Consider the following 25,089-nt stretch of genomic DNA (forward strand, 5'->3'; position numbering starts at 1 on the left):
AAGGACGATAGTAATTTTGGGTTCTACCTACTCCCCCACTTGGCTGAGTGATAGTTAATCTGTTTTTTTTTAGATTTTCTTTAATAATGTATGTTTTTTGTATACAAAATATATAATATAACTAACTAAAAATCTATGCAAATCACAGACATAGGAATTAATAGACGAGAAGATAATGGCGAGGGGTAAAATCAACTGTTGAAGAACGAAGGGGGTTAAGCTGACTGTGATTCGTCAATAAATCAATCTGACAGTAAATAGGCATCTCGCATTTTAATATCACCATTTAGTTCTTAAAAGTAAAATCTGCTTTGAATGAATAGACATTTTTACATGGGAGCGCAAATTACTCGCCACGTTATGAACTAATTTGCGAAGTCCAAATTCGGCAAAGTAAATTTCTTCTGTTTGCAGAGTCGTAGTTAGTTTCAGAGTATTTAGTTAAGACACTTTTATAAATGTTCATAATTTACTTCCCAGCAACCAACCAGCTTTGTGTTTCGCGTCCAGACGTTTCTCGATGTGATAGTAACAACTGATTCATATTATGCGATGTGAATATGCTTAAAATAAAGTAAAATAATGCTTATATATGGAATGTAATACGACAATTGGGTTTATTCTCTTTTTCACATCTATTTTTACAAGTTTTCATATCAAAAGTCAACATTTTGCCGTGTTATTTCGTAAAATGAACCGATGATGCCTCGACCATAGTTCGCACAAGAATGATGACGTCACGTTTTCAAATTTCACTTGAGGCCATACGCGAGCCCAGCCGGCTCAATGGAACCGGTATGGGGAGTGGGGATAATACGCTTTTAATCACTTAGGGCAGGTCTACTAATATTCATATGTCTATGATGCAAATGGATATTTGTATTTAGTGGTTTATGATAAAATTGTATTTAAAAATATGAGATATTTGAGAATTTTAGTGATTTGTTTTTGGGGTATTATGCCGTGTTGCGCTACCTACTTCTTATCTGATTACATCTGCCCTGATGATATACACTGCAATGCTGTCCGAAACGTTGGCTAAAGAAGGAGGTAACTCAACACGGCATAATTCCCCAAAACAAATCACTATAATACTTTAGGCCGTGAAAATCTCAAATCATACCTATTTGAGGATTTTTTATATGAATATTTTATTCATAAATTTAGTTTTTAGTATTAAAAATGCCTTAATCAGCCAAAATTACTTTACCATGTTGTATTTGCAAGAATTTCCCATGTGAAACTACCGAAAAGTAACATTCTAAAAAAATGTGGCTTGAAAGGTTTTAGAAAAACACAGTCGATATTATTTATTATTTATATAACACATTTAAATAAATTAATAACTGTTACATCATTATTAAACAATTAAGATAACATTAATGCGGGGGAAAACAGACTTCAAAATACCCCCACAGAATATGAAATCTATTGTCACAATTATTTTATCAGTAAATTGGTTTAACCAGTAATAAATCATTTCAAATTGGGAGGGGGTAAAATAGAATCATATAAATAAGTCGTCTAAACGTGGTTAAAACCACAGTTTGAAAATGGCTTTGAAAGCCGAAACAGCTGTAACAATAACAAAAACCAAAAAAAATACTTGCAGAACTTAATAATTATATTATTAAATTTATTTATTTTTTAATTATTTACTAACGGACCCAGTCCAAACACATTACAAATTACACGTTAAGGCGATGCCATACGTAGTAATGCAAAATCATGTGTTTTTGGTTTGAAAATTTGGTCGCCTAGAAATGTTTCAGATGCTTTAATTAAATACTGCGAGTAGAATACATCTTGGCCTTTGAAATAATCGACTATTTTTTAGATAAGTCTTTTTATAAGCCCAGAAAAAAACAATGTATAAGGCCTATGAAAACTGCTTTAAAGTTCAAAATCTCCTACTTACGAACCCATTTTCGGTTATGATTTTATTGTATAATGTGAAAAATTAAGTTATTTATAAAATGATAGAAAAATAAATAAATATTTATGCCTGAACATACACAAAATAAAATAAAAGGCACTTTTTGGCCATGTTTTTTTCTTGCAAAAATCAAATCAGGCGGATGGTGTTAAGCGGGAATTTAAACCTTATCGCCACCTACGTAAAGATTGTTATTGATAGCGGCTCAATTTAAAATATTACACGACGTATTGCATCGCCTTAACACATTATAAGTTAATACAACAGAAATGTTACAATAAAAGAATATGAAAAAATAGGGCACAAACACAATAGAGATAATGTCAAGTCAAAACAGGATCAAGGTTTTGACAGAGTTCACGACTTCAGTCATGTCAATACAAAATATAATGTAGCTTATATCGTTTACGTAAACTGTTTGTTTCCCTAATAAACTAAAATATATATTTTTTTAAACCTAGTTTAAAAAGAAAAGAACGAAATGAAATAGTAAAAAGCCAGAACGAAATATTTTCATTCAATTTTATTCATTAGTATTATTTTACACTTGAATTAATATTCGACATAATAAATATTTGCCCTGATACGGTTACAGCAAGCCTCTTAGAAACTTTGCCTATAGAAAGAAGTACACTTTGCTCCCCACTTCCAAAATTCCCCAATGAGGGAATTCGTTATTGTTGATGTTGGGAATTTGTTTACATTATACAATAGTAACGCTGGATCTCTAAATACAGGGTTTTCCAATAAGAGGTGTTATTTTGAATAGCCCGCTATTTCGGTAGATGTTACTTTTGAAGCTGTCATTTTTTGACATTTGACAAGTAAAAACTACGCCATTCATAAAAATGGAAGGATACACGCTTCAACAACGCATTGAAAATACTAAAATTCACTCGAGTGAATCAAATGCAAATCATCTTGAGTGATGAGGCCCATTTCCACCTCGGTGGCTTCGCAACAAGCCAAATTGTCGCATCTGGGACTCGGAAAACCCAAGAGTTATTGTTGAAAAGCCTCTCTATCCTCAACGCGTGACTGTTTGGTGCGGTTTATGGTCCGGCGGAGTCATTGGACCTTACTTTTTCGAAAATGAGGCTGGAGCAACAGTTACGGTGAATGGATTGTGCGCTATCGAGAGATGATTAATGATTTTTTATGGCCGGAATTGGATGGTATTGATCTGGACAACGTTTACTTTCAACAAGAAGGCGCCACGTGCCACACAAGCAATGAAACCATTGATCTTTTACGATTGAATATCAAAATAACACCTCTTATTGGAAAACGCCGGGTACTCGTCAGCTAGTTATACAACAATAACACAGTACAAAGCATTATAATGCGAACTTAAAAACCGTAGAAATGAACGAAGAGAAAGGTAGATACCTACAAATTAGCTACACCAGAATAAAGCATTCACAATTGCACAAAAACTCCCATCAGTAATATAATGATTTCTGAACATTGTTTTGATAGGTATGCAATATCATAAGTTTTTCTAGTTTCAGTGTATGCCAGCCCCGATAAATGTGAGGCTATTATACAGAGTGTCCGGGGGTAAAGTTCACTAACTTCGGGAGGTGATTCTACACGATGGAAGAAGTAAAAAAAAAAAAATTATTCAAACTTTAATTTTTCCATACTAAAATATTTTTCCATGAAAGAATATTTAGTCGCCTGAAATACCAATACAAATTGAAAATATTTGCCGAGTAAAAATAAATGCCGCCAACGGGAATTGTACCCGTGCCTTCTGATGTCCGGTCAGGTGCTCTGAAACCACTGAGCTATGTCGGCTCATTTCCAACCCGCCAAATATCTAAAAAATGTTTTTAAAACAATTTTTTTCTTCACTTTTTCTTCACCATGAAACATGTTTTTATTCACTTTAAAATGGGTATAATACTAAAAACGTGGTTAGGTGAACACCATGAAACAAGTTTTTCGTCTATAAATAAGTGTGTATTCAATGCTCGCATCGAATTGGAATAACAAACGAATGACAAAATGTGAAGTGCATACTAATTGATTTTTATTAAGTGTTCTTAGAACATACGCTCAATTTTCCAACCATCCCTACTTGCGTTATTATACAAAGCATATATAGTGGGAGTATTACGTAGGTACTTAATTAAAAACTGTTAGGATGGGTTGTTTCACGGAATTTGAACAATTCATCAAATTTCAAAGCTCATTTTCAAGATCTGTGAAACGTGTATTTAAGTTCTTTCTTTCAGTGATGTGAAGCAATTCGGCCATAGTAAAATAATAACAGGACTTGAATAAATCTTTCATATAACTAAAAAAATAAATAAATAAATTTACGAATTGTTCAAATTCTGTGAAATAACCTGTCCTTAGTGATATTTTGTTCTCGTAGGCCGGGAAATTATGTTTATGCCGCCATCTTGAATTTATTCGAGTTCCGACCAATAGTCAAGAAGGTATTCATACCCAGTGTCCGGGGGTAAAGTGCAATCACTTCGGGAGGTGATTCTGCATGACGGTAATAGTAAAAAAAAGAAAAATATTTTTTCGTAATTCCGTTTTTTTTTCCGGTACAATTATTTTTTGCATGCAAGAAATTATTTTCTTAAATTTTCTACAATTCAACTTTTGCATCTGAAAACTACCTTAAAACGTTGAAAACTAACTTATACAGGATGTCCAGGGGTAAAGTGGAATAACTTTAAGAGGTGATTCTGCATGATGGTGGAAGTAAAAAAAAAGGTAATAACGTTTTTCGAAATCCCAACCTTTTAATGTAGTTTTCAGGTGAAAAATTCGAATTGTTTGTATGAAACAATAAATATTCTTCTATGGGAAAAAAAAATGTAATTTCGAAAAAAATTATTTGTCTTGTCTACCTCTACTATGATGTAGAATCACCTCCCGAAGTTTGCGCACTATATACCCGGACACCCTATATTATACGATTTTGCACAAAAACGGCGCTATACAAATCATCCAAATTATTAGTTTTTTCCGACTTTGTGTCCGGATTAAATATTCCCCACAGGAAAAACTAAACCCTTCCACACACTTTTAGACAAATGATCATCTAGTCAATCAACATTTTGCAAGTGCATTGTATAAGCATAATAAATACAAAACAATATAAGAACAACACGTCAACTCACCAGAGATCAAATGGGAAAATAATTCACCCACTCCAGATATTTTCATATCAGAAGATTCGGCTCGGCAGAACTTCTAATTGAACCTATAAATCTTACTGATCCTTGTATTTAAAATGACTGATTTTTGCATTTTTATATATAAATTCTGTGACAGATCTCTTACGCCTAAATTTTTAATGAGAGTGCTAGGTATAATGCCAGTAGTAGAAATAACAAATGGTAATATGTTTATAGTCTGAGAATGCCAAAGTCTTTTTATCTCATTTCCTAGATCAGTTTATTTTTTCACAACAGATTTTTGAATATTACAGGAATTTGGAATAGCGACATCAATGATATAAGTTTTTTTTTTTAATTTTGTCAAGTAAAACTATATCGGGTCTATTATGACTAATCGTTCGGTCTGTTAGTATATTTTTATCATAATATATTTTCTAAAAATGAATTTAGTTCGTATTCATAATATGGTACTATATTACGGCAGTCAATCAAAGTTATGTTTAATTACCAAACTTTGGTGAATTATTTTTAAAACTTGATTATGCCTAAATGTATACTCAGACTTATTATTACTTATATTATACTTATATTATAAAAGTGTAGGTACCAAAACTATACAGATAATCAATTTCATAAAACTAACCCAGTTATTCAGCATTCAAATACGACGAATCAGCCACAACTTATTTCTAAATGAATGCCACTGCTACCAGGAATGTAAGAATGTTAAGCGATATCAATCAAAATTCCTTAATTCATTGCAGTGGAGCGCCGTCGAGGCGAGCGATTCTCGAATTTTTACCACAAAATGACAAAATAATATCCCAAATTACGCAGATACTAAGGGCCAGTTTTTTCGCAGAACCTGTACAATTCATACAATTTCAAGATCTGTGAACGTTCTATTCGAGTATTATCCCATTGTGGGCCAGTTGTTTTCACAGAACTAGAATATTAACTTTGAAATTTGATGAACTGTTGAAGTTCTAAAAAACGAATGATCCTTTAATTATCTGTCGGAAGTATTTGCACACTACAGCTTGCGGGCTGAATAGCCAGGTACTTCGTAACCTCCCTCCTTCTCATATCTTTCCCATCTCTACTTCCTTCAACCTTACGATATGCCCCAATAAGGAATTGCAGTGAAAAATATTATGGCTTAAAAATATATTCCTATAGATCAACAAACGCTGATTATTATATGTAGAATTTATAACGAATAAAAGACCATCACATTAAAACACACCGTTTGGTTCGTACGTAAATCTGCAGTTTCATCACAACCAGTTTACGTGAGTACTATATTTATGGTGTACATTGTCTACAACATCAACATCAGGGTTGCCAATTCGTAGAGAATTCCCCGAATTGCGGGGAAATCATTTTTTCTTATTTTATCAATCAAAAAAAATCTTATGAAATCATAAGATTAGTAAGTAAATACTTAAATACCTGCCCACTTAATTATAAACCAAAAATATAATGTAACGTTTTTTTTTAATTTCAAATAAGGAATTAGGTATACAATTTGTTCAAAGACACGTCACTGTCCCAATGACAATTCTCTTTTCAAGCTTTCTTCGGGCAGCGTTATCCACGCTAGTGCGAACTCTGGTGGGATAAAAAGGTAGTATCCATGGATAAACCGCTCACTAGATCGATATCTTCGGGCTTTTTGAATGAAACAAATTGGTCCTAAAAACCATAGATATGCCAATATATAGACAGTAAAATTCTCATTCGGAGCCTACTTATTATACTATACACCAATGAAAATCTCTGAAAGATTATTCCATAGTCGTTCAGAGTTTTTATTTTAATTTTCGATCGGAGTTATACCCCCCTGGTAGTATACGTGTTAGTCTATGCCCTATGGTATAGACAGATAAAGCGATAAAAGATTAAGTTAAAACAGGACAGTCTTATAGAATAAATATGAACAATACTTTTTCTATGCTTAGTCAATAAAAAAGGCATCTCGTTGAAGAATAAAACCGTTGAATAAAACTTTACTTTAATTGACTTTTTCGATAAGCGTACACGACTCCAAACTCTGGAGAATAGCGTCCCCTTGCTATGATAAAGGTAAGGACACACTAAGCCCACGTACGCAATTTACGCAACGCTTTAAGGCGACACACGACTCAGGGTTGACTGACTCGACTTGGGGTTTGCTCGAGACTCACATTTTTTAATGATTCCGATGAATTCGTAATGATAATTATGTATACTCGTATATTTATAGAGCGATCATTACGGTGTAAGTAATTTATATTTAAGGTTAATAAAAAAGTACCTTACCATTAAAATATTTTATGAAAACCTTTTAAAAAATTTGTAAAACGTTTTTCCACTATAAAATTAGCGGTAAGCACCAGATTTTATTTTTCTAGACGATGAATTATTAACTTCCCGAGGGATTCGTCTAGAAACATCAGAACTAATTCAAATAAACGCAACGGAAAGATCAATTCTCTGTGCCTGCTAGGGTAAATTCGACCGTAGGTCCGTCCATTACGCCGGGCCGCGTGCCGAATATCGTTTTTACACGACTTAACACGTTAAGATTCCCACTTTATTTTAGAGATTTGCTTAGGGAAATTCAACCGTAGGTCTGTCCAATATATCAGTGCCGCGCGTTGCATATTTTGTGCATGGCTTCTTCGCTTACGTCGTTAAGATTTCGACATTAGTTTAAGGTGTTGTCTCGTATCTGGACAACTTACAATCCGTACATAATTATAGATGCTTCAGAAACACACTTGTCTCACGCAACGTAAACCCACTCTTCCCACTCAACTCGGATCGGCGTGGGACATATGAAATAAAGATGGTATCGGTCGAAGACCTTCCAACAAGTTGATATGATCTTTAAGGCGAAGCTTTGCTATATCACTATTTTGATTAATCTTTATAACGAATTGGTGTACATTATGAATGCCAAAAAATATGCTTTAGATAAATTGAAGGTTTTTCTATCGTTTCGCTTGAGTAGAATACAAATAAATAAAAAAATTACTCAGTAAAAAATGTAAATGTAAACAACTAAAAAAAAGTTTTTTCAATAGAAATGTATGAATGCATAAATGAAACAACTTTTGAAAAATACAGTTCTATACGTATGATTATCTGTGACAGTTTCACTTGGTTAAATGTTTTGCTTTCTTATAAAATTATTTACAAAATAAATAAAAACCAGTTTTGTGCTTGAAATCGAACGTTTCTAGACTCCGTTTGTCAAGCGATTTTAATGTCTATGACCTACAATATAAGGTATACCAAGAATATACACATTTTTGGCTTGTAGCTTCCTCTTAAGGTTGTGTTTGATTTGGCGTTTGACGTTTACTTACATTTGTTGTTAAAGGTAAACAACTAATAGATTGAGTACACGGAGAAAAATTAATACGGCTTTTTTAAAACAAAATACTGTTAAAATTGTGACTGCGTGACCATTTCCTAACAAAATATTAGCTAATAATTATAGCTTAAAAATAATACGTTATCCTTTGTGCTATGCATAAAAACCCTTTTCTCTTAAACATTAGTTTATCATGAAAAATAAAAATCTTAGTCATTCAGAATAGAAGAACACGTGTTCACGCAGGTGGCTTTGTCCGAATAAATATAATGGACGTGTTGCGAAAAAAATATGATTTTTGAGAACACGTGTTCCGACTTCCTCATAACATATTCGTGCATTGCTGCTAGTTTGTTATGAAATTTGTCAACTTTTTATAGGCCTACAAATGATTATAAAACGAATAATTTGAACAGATTTTTAATAAATTAACAATATTTCATATCAGTAAGTTTTCTCCGGGTAAGACGCTACGAAGTTATTTATAACGAAAAATCCATTTTTCCATCCACGATACTGAGAATCAAATTTAAGTAGGACACAGTGAGCACGTCGGACTGGGGACGTAGCATTGCATACGTTGCATACGTGGACCCAGTGCGTCTTACCTTAAGGTCATGATTGTATGCGGTCACACGAACCGACCAATTGCGGCCAATTGGTCGGCAGCCGCAGCCAATCAGGGACAACACTCGACACTAGACATTAGACTGTGCTGTGTGTTGTGTTGACACATCTGTCAATTATACACACTTATTGGGGCGCCTGAAACGCGCGTTACAGTAATTCTACTATGATACAAAATGATTGGGATTGAAATTGTTACTATAAATATAAATGAATTGGAGTATAAAGTCCAAGTTATTAACAACTTACTCTATCACCGCCTAAAGCCAGGCCAGGACACTGAATTAAGCTTGCCGTCTATTTATAGCGTAAGATCCTCCTATATAATTTAGGTTTTAAATAGGATCTGAAAATGCCGATAAAATGGAACACAGCTAATTTCACGTAGAAAACGCCGGCGTACTACCATCCAATTTTCGATTTCGGAAAAAGCAACTCGGAGTAGGGCCACTTTTCAGCTGCAAAATTTGAGGCGAAAATAAATCACTATTTTCGATTAATATTTATGACGAACCGGTTTACATTATAAACACTAAAAAATACAGGGTTTTCCAATAAGAGGTGTTATTTTGAATAGCCCGCTATTTCGGTAGATGTTACTTTTGAAGCTGTCATTCTTTGACATTTGAAAAGTAGAAACTACGCCATTAATAAAAATTGAACGATACACGCTTCAACAACGCATTGAAATTATTAAAATTCACTTGAGTGAATCAAATGCAAATCATCGTGAGTGATGAGGCCCATTTCATATATTATTACATATTATACTATATTGATAGCCCGTTCCTCTTGGAATGCTATGGTTTATACGTGCCCGAAAACTTCAGCCGTAGTCGTCGACACGACTTATTCAAAATACCATACGGCAGAACAGATATTCTAGCACAACATAGCATGACAAGAGGAATGGTGCTATTGAATGAAATCTCAGAAGCACTAGATATATATAATTCTTCTTTAAATAGCCTAAAGTTTTTTTTGTATAGTAATTATCTTCATAGGTGTTAAGATTGTCAAATTGAGAATTGTACAGTAATTGGATAATCTATCTGTTGTGCAATAAATAAAAAAAATAAAAAAAAATTCCACCTCGGTGGCTTCGTCGACAAGCAAAATTGTCGCATCTAGGGCTCGGAAAACCCAAGAGTTATTGTTGAAAAGCCTCTTTATCCTCAACGTGTGACTGTTCGGTGCGGTTTATGGTCTAGCGGAGTTATTGGACCTTACTTTTTCGAAAATGAGGCTGGAGCAACAGTTACGGTGAATGGATTGCGCTATCGAGAGATGATTAATGATTTTTTTATGGCTGGAATTGGATGGTATTGATCTGGACAACTTTTACTTTCAAAAAGTCGGCGCTACGTGCCACACAAGCAACGAAACCATCGATCTTTTACGATTGAATATCAAAATAACACCTCTTATTGGAAAACCCTGTACGTATCCATCAATGAATTCCAGCGCAATTCTTAAAAAATCGCCAGTCTTATAAATAAATACTAAATAAAGGTCAATAGTCATAAAGATAAAATCAGAAAACATTGAAATAATTAATTACCAGCCGGCAGAAATAAATTAATTAAATAATTACTGAAACAAACCGTGCGTAACCAGTTTAAAGTATTAAAATCCAAATGAGTCAGTAAAACAATGCGACGTAACGAGTCCGACAATAATTATGTAACGGGGTCATTTTGCAACAATACCATAATGATATAATGTAAAATTGGCAGTATCATTACTTGTTCAACTAACAGATCTAATGACATCTAATGATCATTAGAAACTTGTAAAATATAGAACTATCTAAACTGAATTTGAGCTAAGCTATTTTACACAGGATTTTCCAATAAGAGGTGTTATTTTGAATAGACCACTATTTCGGTAGATGTTACTTTTGAAGCTGTCATTTTTTGACATTTGACAAGTAGAATCTACGCCATTAATAAAAATGGAACGTTACACGCTTCAACAACGCATTGAAATTATTAAAATTCACTTGAGTGAATCAAATGCAAATCATCTTGAGTGATGAGGCCCATTTCCACCTCGGTGGCTTCGTCAACAAGCAAAATTGTCGCATCTGGGGCTCGGAAAACCCAAGAGTTATTGTTGAAAAGCCTCTCTATCCTCAACGTGTGACTGTTTGGTGCGGTTTATAGTCGGGCGGTGTCATTGGACCTTACTTTTTCGAAAATGAGGCTGGAGCAACAGTTACGGTGAATGGATTGGGCTATTCGAGAGATGATTAATGATTTTTTATGGCCGGAATTGGATGGTATTGATCTGGACAACGTTTACTTTCAACAAGACGGCGCTACGTGCCACACAAGCAACGAAACCATTGATCTTTTACGATTGAATATCAAAATAACACCTCTTATTGGAAAATCCTATATATCTCCCTTTCAAACCATCTTTGAACGTTTACTTCTATGACTTCTTGACGACTTCTTCACATCCAAAGATGCCGTCGAAACCGCCGAGTTTCTTCAGACATCGATCAAAAAATATGTTAAGTCAATAATAAAGAACAATACGTAAAATTCAATAATTCCAAACATTCAATAACCTTTGCCCCAACTTATCTCTCGGCACATTTTTTGACTTTCTGCAAAAACATTACGGGTAAATTAATCAATACACACTCCCAACGCTCCAATAATTCAGACACATACAAGTTGACAAACATACATAGACGTAAACATTATTTTTTTTTATATAATGTTGATCTCTATCTCTTCTCTATTAGATACACTACAATAAATCTGTTTATACTAAAATGACATTGTTTTTTTGATATTTGAAAGGTCTCCATTAAACGCTGATTCTAGCTCCGTTTCAGCTTTCTATCAAATTGTTATCTGCTGCAAGCTTAACAATAATAATAATAACAATAATTGGATGACTTGTATAGCGCCGTTTTTGTGCAAACTCACCTCAAGGGCGCTGTAAAAACTTACAATACATCTCTACAGTGATCTACGTTATTATATTACATAACTATTTATGGAGATAATATACAGTACAATACTTACCTGGTAGGTCACTTGAGATTAACACTCAATTAACATTATATAATTTAGGTTTAGGACATAATTGGAAAATTGAATATAACTGGGCTCTTAGGAATGGAATATTTAATTTAAGGGTACGACAGCTTAAAAAGGTAAGTTTTTAGTTTAGACCTGAATTCTGTTGGACTTGTTATGGATCTTAGTTCCGGAGGGAGTTTATTCCAAGCCTTCGGCCCAGATACTCCGAAAGCGCGATCACCAAACATAGTATTTGGCTTGCGCTTAGGTTCTATCAGTCTGCCTACAGCTGATGATGTTGCTGATCTAAGAGTTGACTACCTTAGACAAGTGTTTTCCGGGACGCATAGTTCAGATATGTAGGGTAGGGCCATTTCATTGATGGATTTAAACACCATCCAGCACAGTTTGTACTGGATTCTTTCAGGGCACTTGAGCCAGTGAAGGTTACGAAGGTGTTCTGAAATGTGCGAATATTTTGAAACCCCGGTTATGAGCCTTGCTGCTGCATTAAACACTGATTGAAGTTTGTCAATTAGATATTTTGGAAGGCTGGCATAAATGCCGTTGCAGTAATAGAGACGTGAAACTAAGTAGAGAAACGTCGATGTTTTATAATAAAGTCGTAAAAATATATTTTCGTGCACTACATTACTAGAGATACATCAAAATAATGTACTACGGAATTGTATATCTTAAAAAGGCCTACAGAAAAGTCCACGATGGTATATGTCCATATATTAAGGATAACCCCATAAAATCTTGTAAACTGTTTGAAAATAATAAAAAAATATATTAAAAACACTACGTACTTTTATATTAACCTACATCCTTGAACGTTTTAAAATGCTTCTTAATGGCCCATAAGAAACCAAAAACATCACCGTAAAATAAATACAAATTGGACCCGATACATTATCACGTCTTATAAGGCAGGACAGAGGGAACAAGTCCTATAAAATTGGTTTACATGTTTGCTACTAGTTCTCAACAAGGCCACACCAGCTGGTCGTAAAAATACTAGACACACAGAGGTCGAAGTATAATCCAGCAAAAACGTCAACTTTGTAAGTTTCCGAAACCGGATCGAAAAATGCTGTAAAATTATTGAGTTTTTAATGTAATTGCTATATAAATATTCTAATTGGTTTGAAAAAAATATTCAAATAAGAAAAATACTTTTTTGAACGCTTGGTCTACTATTCACAGAACTAATAGTATAAATACGTCTCAGAATTACCAGTTAAAAGGGCGATTAGCGCTAACTCGGAGGTCGTAGAACGTAGATGTATAATGTGACCGATGATTGAATGTTATGGCAACACAATTCTTTGATGCTGAAGTATTTTGCAATCTGTCGCTGATCAACATTATTACATTATTTTTTCTGGGCTTATAAAAAGACTTACCTAAAAAATACTCGATTGTTTCAAAGGCCATGATGTATTCTACTCGCAGTATTTAATTAAAGCATCTGAAACATTTCTAGGCGACCAAATTTTCAAACCAAAAACACATACTACGTAGTGCATCGCCTTAATCGATTTAGTTACGAAACTTACTGTAATGTTATTAAAAACATTTAAAAGTTATAGTTTTGGTACGATAATAGTTTTGGTACTATAACTAATTCGTATTTAATAGCTCAATCCCAACTAATCTTAATCTAAATTAGTATTATAAATGCGAAAGTGTGTTTGTTTGTTTGTCCTTCTTTCACCTCGCAATGTTTTTTTGCAAAGCGATAGTTTGAAGACTGGGAAGTGTCATAAACTACCTTTAATCGCGAAAAAACATTTCATTCCCGTGAGAAAATTCATTGTATAGTAATTTCTCCCTCATACCACATAAGCGAAGCCGCGGGTAAAGGCTAGTACGTATAATCAAAGCCTCCTAGATCACAAGGCCGGGACACTGAATCAAATCAGCCTCCTAACTTGTATGAGAACCTCCAAATAATGTATTTTTATTTAGTGTTTTTTTTTTAAATTAAATAAAACATTTTAATATGTTTTAATAAATAAGAATAAATTGAAAAAAAAATAAAACGAAACCGTTTGTAAAATCCTATACAAGGGCGGTGAGCACTACCAAATCCACGGTGGATTTCTGGGCACACTAAAGGTTAATTCATATTTATATAAAATTGAGGCAAGGGCAGTGAGCTACTAGCAAATCCACGATGGTTTTCTCGGCACACTGAAGATTGATGAATATTTATATAAAATTGAGGCAAGGGCAGTGAGCTACTAGCAAATCCACGATGGTTTTCTCGGCACACTGAAGATTGATGAATATTTATATAAAATTGAGGCAAGGGCAGTGAGCTACTAGCAAATCCACGATGGTTTTCTCGGCACACTGAAGATTGATGAATATTTATATAAAATTGAGGCAAGGGCAGTGAGCTACTAGCAAATCCACGATGGTTTTCTCGGCACACTGAAGATTGATGAATATTTATATAAAATTGAGGCAAGGGCAGTGAGCTACTAGCAAATCCACGATGGTTTTCTCGGCACACTGAAGATTGATGAATATTTATATAAAATTGAGGCAAGGGCAGTGAGCTACTAGCAAATCCACGATGGTTTTCTCGGCACACTGAAGATTGATGAATATTTATATAAAATTGAGGCAAGGGCAGTGAGCTACTAGCAAATCCACGATGGTTTTCTCGGCACACTGAAGATTGATGAATATTTATATAAAATTGAGGCAAGGGCAGTGAGCTACTAGCAAATCCACGATGGTTTTCTCGGCACACTGAAGATTAATGAATATTTATATAAAATTGAGGCAAGTGCAGTGATCTACTAGCAAATCAACGGTGGATTTCTTGGCACACTAAAAGTTAATGAATATTTATATAAAATTGAGGTAAGGGTGGTGAGCAGTGGCGGCTCGTGACTTTTGGGTTACTAGAGTGCTAATATTACAAAAAATGGCTTAATTGATGTTGTTGTAGCTGAAAACGATTTTTTATTTTTTTTTCAAAAAAATATTTCTTGTATGAAGATTTTCAGGAATTCCGTGCGGCGCACGGCTATACTGAAATTTCCTGAAAATCTTCATACAAAAATCGTTTTTTGAAAAAAAAAATAAAAAATCGTTTTCAGCTATAACAACATCAGAAATGCCACTTTTTATAATATTAGCACTCTAGTACACCCAAAAGTCACGAGCCGCCACTGGTGGTGAGCTACTACCAAATCCACCTGTATGAACACATCCTTTGAAATATTCTGAATTGACTAATATTTTACTAGGAAATGGATTGCAATCAGGTTTTTAACAGGATTTCAATAAATCGGCCATACTCATTTTTCGCCGTGTAAGAACAATAATTTATTTTGCCCCATTCTGGGTTTACCCATTGCAGTACTATATAACTATGGGTTTACCCAACGATATACTATATCGCTATGGGTTTAACTGTTGTATACTAAATCACTATGGGTTCACCCATTTATATACTATATCACTATGGGTTTTCCCATTGATATACTATATCACTTTGGGTTCACCCATTTATATACTATATCACTATGGGTTTACCCATTGTATACTATATCTTTATGGGTTTACCCATTGATATACTATATCACTATGAGTTTGCCCATTGATATACTATACCACTTTGAGTTGACCCATTGATATACTATATCACTATGGGTTTACCCGTTGCATTCAACATCCCTATGGGTTTACCCATTGATATAATATAACGTTATGGGATCACCCATTGCTATACTATATCCCACTACGGTTTACGCAATAATAAAAACAAACAACGCCATGGTAATATTAAATCATACCTGTTTGTTGACAACAACAAAACAACAACTGTTCAAGTCGATAGAGTTGCTTTCAATGTCAGTGTCCGCGAATCGCAGTCCAGCAATAACACTGTCATAACTCTAAATCATCTTGTTTCAATCATTGTTTTTGAAAGGCAATAACGATGATCCTGAGGGAAATATTTTATTTTAAACTTTCAGCTTCGCAAATCCTACAATCCCATGATTTTACATAATTGTGCTCAAGTTCTTTACTAAACGGCGCTATTAAAATTGCTCAAAATCATATTTAAAGAAAAATAGTAAGTGTGACGAGCGACCTGCCTTTGTTTTTTCATACAAATCTACAGTTTTATTTGGATATTGATTTTGTACACTTTATTTTCAAAACAAGAGGAAGGTCAAAGTCTAGTCACCACCCCCCCCCCCCCCCCCCCCCCCAGGAAAACTAGCTGACGTGTACCCGGCGTTGCTAAGGGTTATCCTTATTGGGTTTTCCGAGCCCCAGATGCGACAATTTTGCTTGTTGACGAAGCCACAGAGGTGGAAATGGGCCTCATCACTCAAGATGATTTGCATTTGATTCACTCAAGTGAATTTTAATAATTTCAATGCGTTCTTGAAGCGTGTATCGTTCCATTTTATTAATGGCGTAGTTTCTACTTGTCAAATGTCAAAAAATGACAGCTTCAAAAGTAACATCTACCGAAATAGCGGGCTATTCAAAATAACACCTCTTATTGGAAAACCCTGTACATATACAAACCTTCCGGAAGAAATTCTCTAAGTGAAAGTGAAAACCCTATCAAAATCCGTTGCGTAGTTTAGTAGAACTAAGCGCACTAACAGACAGACGCGGATAGCGAATTTGTTTTATACTATTTAGAGATTACTGTCTACATCTGATTTAGAAAAACCCTTGTGTAAAGCCCGGGTAACACCGGTGACTTCAGCATTGATCATGTACAATGTACACATTTAATTACTCGTGTGTGGCGTGGCTCGGTTCATAGAACTAGAACCAACATTCCATAGCTGCCTGGCGCCTGTATATGTATATATCTCTCTAGTAGAGAGTGCAGACACACTAGAACTAGAGTCAAGGCTTAGGATGAGGTCACAGATCGATCGATATTTGTTATTAGACAAACTGCTATTGAATAGTGACACAACAGAACTTATTACATTCTCACTATCGACAGTGCAAAACGGAACAAACAGAGTCTCAAATTTAAATGAAAAGGAATCCGGCTCGAAGGACCAATAAATGTGATAAAATGTTAAAAAAAATACGGCGAAACCAATTATTACGGATGTGTAATTTTTCGTCATGTTCGAATTAAGATAAAGAAATGAATATTAATTTTAATTATAAAAATATCATTTAATTATAGTTTAAAACGTGCATAAAACAAGTTGATCGTTAGAAATAAGTAACTCTAAAAGAAATGTATAATGCTGGTGCGGAAGCATTACATTTTATTACGTTATTTAAAAAATATATTTTTCTGAGGTGCGTCTCTGTGTAACTCCGATTCAATGAACTAAGTTTTGCAATTATTTTCAAAATTTGAACTGATTGCGAAAACGATTCACACAAGCAGGTACCAACATTATTTTTTTAATTAATAATTCCATAATTGGATTACCTTTATATTAATGTTGATTCACTTTCATTTTCCTACAAGTAGATCAAGGTTCCATAGTCTTATTGTTACAATTATACTACGGTTTCAGGCTACAATTCTGTTATAAATAGATTAAACACCATTGGTAACTCTTATGGTATGTTAGCTGATGTTTTTTTTAATATGACACTATCGAAATATAAATCTGTATCTGTACTAAACATTTTAGCAGTGCATATTTTAAAGGGATAACAAGTTTTATTTGTTTATTTTTTATAATTACTTTGTACCAATGTGTATTATTTTTTTAGTTCGTTTGTTAAAATCTTAAATCTCCAAAAGATCTTCACTGATTGCTTTGAAATGTTGACACAATATTGCATTCGAATACGGGTGTGTTTTTATATACCTATATTATATAGCTGTCACCTGTGACACGTAACACATGTTTTTTTAATAGCAGCATCTGTTAAACGTAAAAGCAACACGCACCACTCTGCACAGAGAGAATGAGCCACAGAAAGGCATGGCGGGCATAACTAAATCACTCACTAGATCGATAACTTAGGGTTTTTTGTATGAAACAAATTGGTCCTAAAAAACCATAGATATGCCAATATATAGACAGGAAAATTCTAATTCGGAGCTTACTTATTATACCTTACACCAATGAAAAACTCTGAAAGTTTTTTCCATAGACTTTCAGAGCTTTTCATTGGTGGATATAGTTAGGCAAACATTTCACAATATTTCGGTTCCAATTTTCGAACGGAGTTATAACTCCCTGATGGCGGGATACAGCTAGTTCTAAATAAATAATTAATATTAAATGCTTATTCCATTTTTTAAATTTTTGACAGATGTCGAAATTTTGTTTGTTCGAAAGGTAAATTATGCTGAGGCAAGTATATATTTTTTAAGTACCTACTTTCAGTTTCATAACTCCTACAAATAATTTCCCGCTAGTACTTGGTTACATAGTTCCTCGTGTTTGTCCGATTTTCAAGTTGTTTGAGTATAATTTGAGAGATCATTTAAAAAAAATAAAAATGCAGTTGATACTTTCTTTACTGAGACAACTTTTGAGATACTCGTACTTGCAGTAGGCAAAAAAAGTAGAAATTTACTGGTATTCAATAGGAACTAAAAACTTTAATTTCTGTGACAACTGGCAACACCAAGATACTCACTTTGTCTTTGTAATTTGTTATCAAAATTCAGATTTGACAGTTACGTTGTAACTCGATTTTTTACATTTTTTTAAAGTTATAATGTTGATATGTAAATTAGATTGTATTTTCATTTTTATTTAACATCTATCAAATGGCGTCCCTTTCTTAAACATACCACAAAAACGATTAAATTTACATACGCTTCGCATCACCGATAATCTCCGCATTAGAGATAATGAACCGTATTTTTTTATTCGGATCCACATGGTTTAGGACACGTACGCCTCGAAGACTTTATTTTTAGGTGATGTAGTCTCGAATTCGGAATCGAAACGTGGCTTTAAATGGCATTATCCGTGTTTGGTGACCAGGTTTGAATAGCCAGGTACTTCCCAACCTTCTTCTTTTCTTTTCCACTACTGTCAGCCTCTCAACATACCCCAATTGGGGATGCCATAATCCCAGTTGCGAGCAGTTAGGCCCATTGTCCACACAGTCGTCTTTTGTAGGATGCATGTAATCTACAAATGAAGATAGGCGTATTTTGCATATTTGTTATGTCCACGCTGCTTCATGCAATAGTCGTCACGTTACAAAACGTCTCAGTCTTCTTTCAACTAGCATCGAGAAAGCACGTTTTTGTTGCACGTTTATAGCATAAAATTTATTAGAAGACGACGAAACAGCCGAAGAAAGTTCTGGATTCATCCATACATCGAAATAAATATAAATTGTAGATTGTTTGTTGCTGCCAGAGAGTTATCAGAAGATGATTCTGTATTTCAATCATTTTACCGAATGACTAAACATACGTACCAAAATTTAGTCTCTACTGTTGGACCACTGATACAAAGACAAAATACTGCAATGCGGTCGGTCGAGTAGTGACATGTTGCCGCGCGCACCGCATTACGAACGCATGACGAGCGGCTGACGTGACGTTGCCGCTTCTTGGACACAGATTTCATTTTTTCTACGCAAGATGCAAGCATTCGTCTTGCAATCGTCAATTGACGAAAGCGTGCGTATGACGTGCGGTTACGTGGACAATGGGCCTTACTACTCTCATGCGGTATACAGACTAATATTGTAGAATTGAGATCCCTAAGGCGTATGTGTGGTAAAACCATGTAAAATCGTATCATATAGAATATGAACCATGTGACCATAAACGCGGTAAAAGCCAGGTGTATTGAATACTGGCCGTGTAAAATAAGATTACATGGTTAATATTTAAATGCAAAATTTCGATTGTTGGCACAATTAATGTTCCTTTAATATATGTTATTATCACAAGGCTCATACTGTAGAAGGTGGAGAAAAAAATTAACTTTAACAAGTGATTTCTGACAATATTCGGAGTAAAAATAGTAACGAAAATTTGGTCTCCGGTGATATTTTCGATATTTTTTTTCCAATGAAAAACATTACAAACACTGTTGGAAAGGTTAGAATCCAAAATTCCATTTCACATTTTTTATTCAAAATAATGTCAGGAATCACCGATTAAATTAGCGATATACTTCCCTTACCACCCTGTATTTTGTTATAACTATTATAATATATTTTCATTGATATTTCACATTAAAAAAAATGTACTGCATTGCATGTAAAAGCCTTTTGGGCGATGGAAAGAAAATTAAATTTCGTTTAGAGCAAGATCTGTTTGAATATTTTTATATGTTGTATAAATTAGTCCCCTGTCGTAAAACACAAATTATCGACCTTGGCACAATCTGTGCTCACGTAGCCAATCAACTAGCCAATATCGCGGCAAAATCCAGTTTTTCTCAAATACCTTCTTTCCAATGCAAATTCAATTTCAAAACATAGCACAACTAAATTTGGTTTTTCATGAATAACTGTGCAATTCTTAAGGCGATGCACTACGTAGTAATTTAAAATCATGTGTTTTTGGTTTGAAAATTTGGTCTTCTAGAAATGTTTCAGATGTTTTAATTAAATACTGCGAGTAGAATACATCTTGGCCTTTGAAATAATCGAGTATTTTTTACATAAGTCTTTTTATAAGCTAAGAAAAAAATAATGTATAGGCCTATGAAAACTGCTTTAAAGTTCAAAATCTCCTACTTACGAACCCATTTCCGGTTATGGTTTTATGGTATAATGTGGCAAATTAAGTTATTTATAAAATTATCGAAAAACATTTAAATATTTGGTCCTGAACATCCACAAAATAAAATAAAAGGCACTTTAAGGCCATGTTTTTTTCTTGCATAAATCAAAACAGATGGATGGTGTTAAGCGTGAATTTAAGCCTTATCGCCATCTACGTAAGGTGTGTTATTGATAGCGGCTCGATTCAAAATATTACACGACGTAGTGTATCGCCATTAAAAATGTATTAACCAAAACCAGACCGATAATTGAAACGGGGGTAGGTAGGTATAGTGTTTTTAACTTGGATTTTTTTTAGCAATTTTGTTATTTGAAATTCGTAGTGCGGGCGCAACGACAATATAAACAATTTTTTGAAGTGAAACTTCTTTACGCGCGTTATGCAATTTCGAGGACCGGAGTAAAACCAACTCATGACCGTCATCAAAAACCGTGATCATTTCGCTATAGGAGCCTAGCCAATATTATATACTTAGTTTAGATCACTCTCCAAACTTAGCTTCGCGGTCTAGAGGCAAAGCGCCCGATTGTCGTCGTGAAGAACCGAGGTTTGATCCCCGCTTTTTGTGATTTTTTTAATACGAGGAAAAGTGATAAAATTAATGCTGTAAATAAATAAATAAATTAATTATTAATTATAAAATTAATGCTGCTAACTCGTGCTGCGACTTTTAGATATTTTGACTCTATGATATTTTGGTCGAATACGTAATAACCGCGGTCTAGAGGCAGAGCGTTCGACACTCGTTATGCAGGACCCGGGTTCGAATCCCATAGTTCTATAACTTTTATTTTTTTTATCAACGATTTGTAATAATGTAGTAAAAAATTACATAAATTTGTTAATTTACCTTTACTTTAATTTACGGTACCTATATGATATTTTGGTCGAAATATAGCTTACAAATCGAGCCGGTAGAGTCGCTCGGTATTTTGATTAATTATTTTTATTTTGAATCATTTAAATTACTAATCAAGGCCGATAACGCCGCGTCGCGCGAAATATTTCTCCTCGCGGTCTAGAGGCAGAGCGTTCGACACTCGTTATTCAGGACCCGGGTTCGAATCCCATAATTTTATAACTTTTATTTTTTTTTATAAATATGTCAATAGACAGAAAAAAAGAGAGAATGAAATGAAAAGAGAGAGAGAAGAATACTAAAAGTTTCACTTCCGTCGTGCGTAGGCTTGCCATACACTGTATTTTTGTACTGCTCTAACATGAGTCCACTTTTCCCAAGAACATTTTCTTAGCTTGTTTACAATTGGATATTTGTTTATTTGCCGTTATAAGCGTAATCTGTCTCGCTCATGTCACCGTTTCGGGCGGCCGAGCTGTCCCAATAGCGCTTAAGCTGTGGCTGTTGTATAGTAAAACAACGTTTTGTGCATTACGAAATATGCACGACTCGTTCGCGCTTGCGCATTGTTTTGTACTAGAAGATCGCTGGATAGAATGACCTGGCGGGAATAATTATGACTGGAGCGTACTTTCGTATATCGATAACTGAGGCACAGATGTCATTGTAAGTTGATAAGCATGATAAACATTGCAATACACAAATGCACACATCAAGGAACCGCCTCTGCCTATGACACATTGTACATTTGAACGCAGCGGTTAAGAATAACGATTGCATACATTGGAAACAATCATTACATCACTACCATAATGAATGATATCCGCGTAGTGAGTTCAATGAATATGAAAACGTCGATAATATAATCGTATGTATTAAAAATTCAATAGACAATAGAGTAGATATTATGACATATGCCGACTTCACCGGAAAATACAAATCGTGCGTGGAGGTTTTTATTGCATACCATTCATCGGCATGCTTTGCCTTCATAATAATAATATGAAATATTTATATCGATGTCACAAGTGCAGAAATTCTATAGAAACGTCGCCATGGGTGATAAACTTTAAAATATCGTAGATATTGCTGTCGTTGCGACCATAAAGTAAGTAAGTAGTCAATATGAATATTAAATATCAAGGCGATGCACTACGTCGTGTAATATTTTTAATTGAGCCGCTATCAATAACAACCCTTATGTAGATGGCGATAAGGTTTAAATTCCCGCTTAACACCATCCGCCTGTTTTGATTTATGCAAGAAAAAAACTTGGCCAAAAAGTGCCTTTTATTTTATTTTGTGGATGTTCAGGCATAAATATTTATTTTTTTTTCGATCATTTTATAAATAACTTAATTTGCCACATTATACAATAAGATCATAACCGAAAATGGGTTCGTAAGTAGGAGATTTTTAACTTTAAAGCAGTTTTCATAGGCTTTTATGTTATTTTTTTCTGGGCTTATAAAAAGACTTATCTAAAAAATACTCGATTATTTCAAAGGCCAAGATGTATTCTACTCGCAGTATTTAATTAAAGTATCTGAAACATTTGTAGGTGACCAAATTTTCAAACTAAAAACACATGATTTTGCATTACTACGTATGGCATCGCCTTAAAATAAGATTATTTTTAATGTATGGCCTTCTTTCTTCCACTTTGTAATACAAGAGTGTTACAAAAAATAAAAGATCTGTAAATAAGTTCGTATCAGTGGCGGTTCTTCCCTTAGGTCAATTGGTGTTTGACCCCCCAAATTTATAAGACAACAATAATAATCAATTAAATTCATCAAAACAACTGGTATTATTCTTAATTTATTTAAAATGTAACGCGAAACAGCAGCGGCGGCGAGTAACTAGCAGTGGCATCTGTTGTCTCTAATGGAAGCTTTCATTCATAAGTCCACACGATTCGCTGGGTCAATTTAAAGAATGTCCACTTTTGCATCTTCTGTCCCTATGCGCGCCATAAAATAAACGAGATAGCAACATATTTTTCGTCGAAGTAAAAATTAGGTACCGAATAAAGCTTAGGGACACTTAGGTCATGACCGTGAGGGAGACAACACGATGAATATTATATGTTTTATAGAGATGGTGACATAAACAAATGTCGGTTTTTCATTTTACACGCTTGTAGTGTGTGTAACAATGGTTGTTTTTCAATTGGATAGTTCGGGAAAGATTTGGAATAATTATTTATGTTGTTATCGATTTAGAATGAAGCTGAATAACGAAACAAAACAAAAAACGTAAAAGATCTTTCTCAAATAGAATCGAACTCTTATTTTATTTACTTTAATGTACAACTACATTAAAACTTAAAATCTTAAAGATAATTTGCCGCAAGTACATGGATTGTGTATTTATTTCAAATTTACCATATTAACATAATATGTATTTAGAGTCCGCGACCTATTGATATAGATAATAATATATGGGCATTTTTCACAATATCAAATAAAGATTAGTCACACATTTTTTTCAAATGACCTACCACGACTTTAACCCTAGAACCGCCTCTGGTTCGTATCCTAAAACGAATTTTTTTTTTTAAATAATTTACATGTTTGAATTTCGATTTTGTTTTATTGATTGAAAGAATGAAGTGGAAATTAACCCAATTGTCGACATCAGATCAAGCTGAAACTCGGCCAATAGACTCGTTGTCGATACAAAAACACAATTTTGCAAAAAAGACCATCTTTATTCCATTTTGTAATACAAGCATACTAATCATCTAAATGCGGTTAAGACCGACGGTTAATTTCATTCATTCATTTAAGATATATATCCAGCTAACCAATTGGGCGCATTTTACACCCGTGTTCTAAAATTAATTATAAAAACACCCTAATTTTTTTTTTTTTTTTTTTTTTTATTATTTTAATATAGATCATAGTTACATTAAATCATACATATTTTGCAATATATCATATTTAGGTACATAGTTGGTCATGTATACCTTATCAGAAAAGAGGAGCTCTTGTGCCTGATAAGGGAGCCACGATTCTTACTTAGATTCAATGTTATGTGTAAAATATAAATATTATATATATATACATTTTTTTTTTAATATAAGTTTTTTTGGAAAAAAAGTTTGATTTTATTTATTTGTTCTTGTTGGTTCGTAATACAGCGCAATTCGGAAGGGAGATTATTGTAGTTTTTTATGGCTTGGTAAATATAATGGTTTTGCATTTGAGTTGTTTTAAAGATTGGCGTAATAAATTGATTTCCATTTCTCATCAGTTTGTAAAATTCTTGATATTCTGTGTTATTTTTTTCTTTACACATTTTTATAATTGAAGTTTGCTTAAATATATCATCAATATTTGGTACTGGAAACAATTTAAAAAGCAATTTTGTTGGGAAAGTA

At 33.9% G+C, this 25,089-nt stretch overlaps 1 protein-coding gene across 1 annotated transcript in view; it reads right to left on the reverse strand.

Annotated features, from left to right (window-relative positions):
• Window positions 1–25,089, reverse strand: part of LOC149411169 (ATP-binding cassette sub-family C member 4-like) — a 169,030-nt gene that overhangs the window by 73,827 nt on the left and 70,114 nt on the right. The gene's annotated exons all lie outside the window — the stretch shown is intronic.

Source organism: Hesperophylax consimilis, chromosome 26 (assembly GCF_061612785.1).
Source record: "Hesperophylax consimilis isolate HC1 chromosome 26, BYU_Hcon_1.0, whole genome shotgun sequence".
NCBI classification, from domain to species: Eukaryota; Metazoa; Arthropoda; class Insecta; order Trichoptera; family Limnephilidae; genus Hesperophylax; species Hesperophylax consimilis.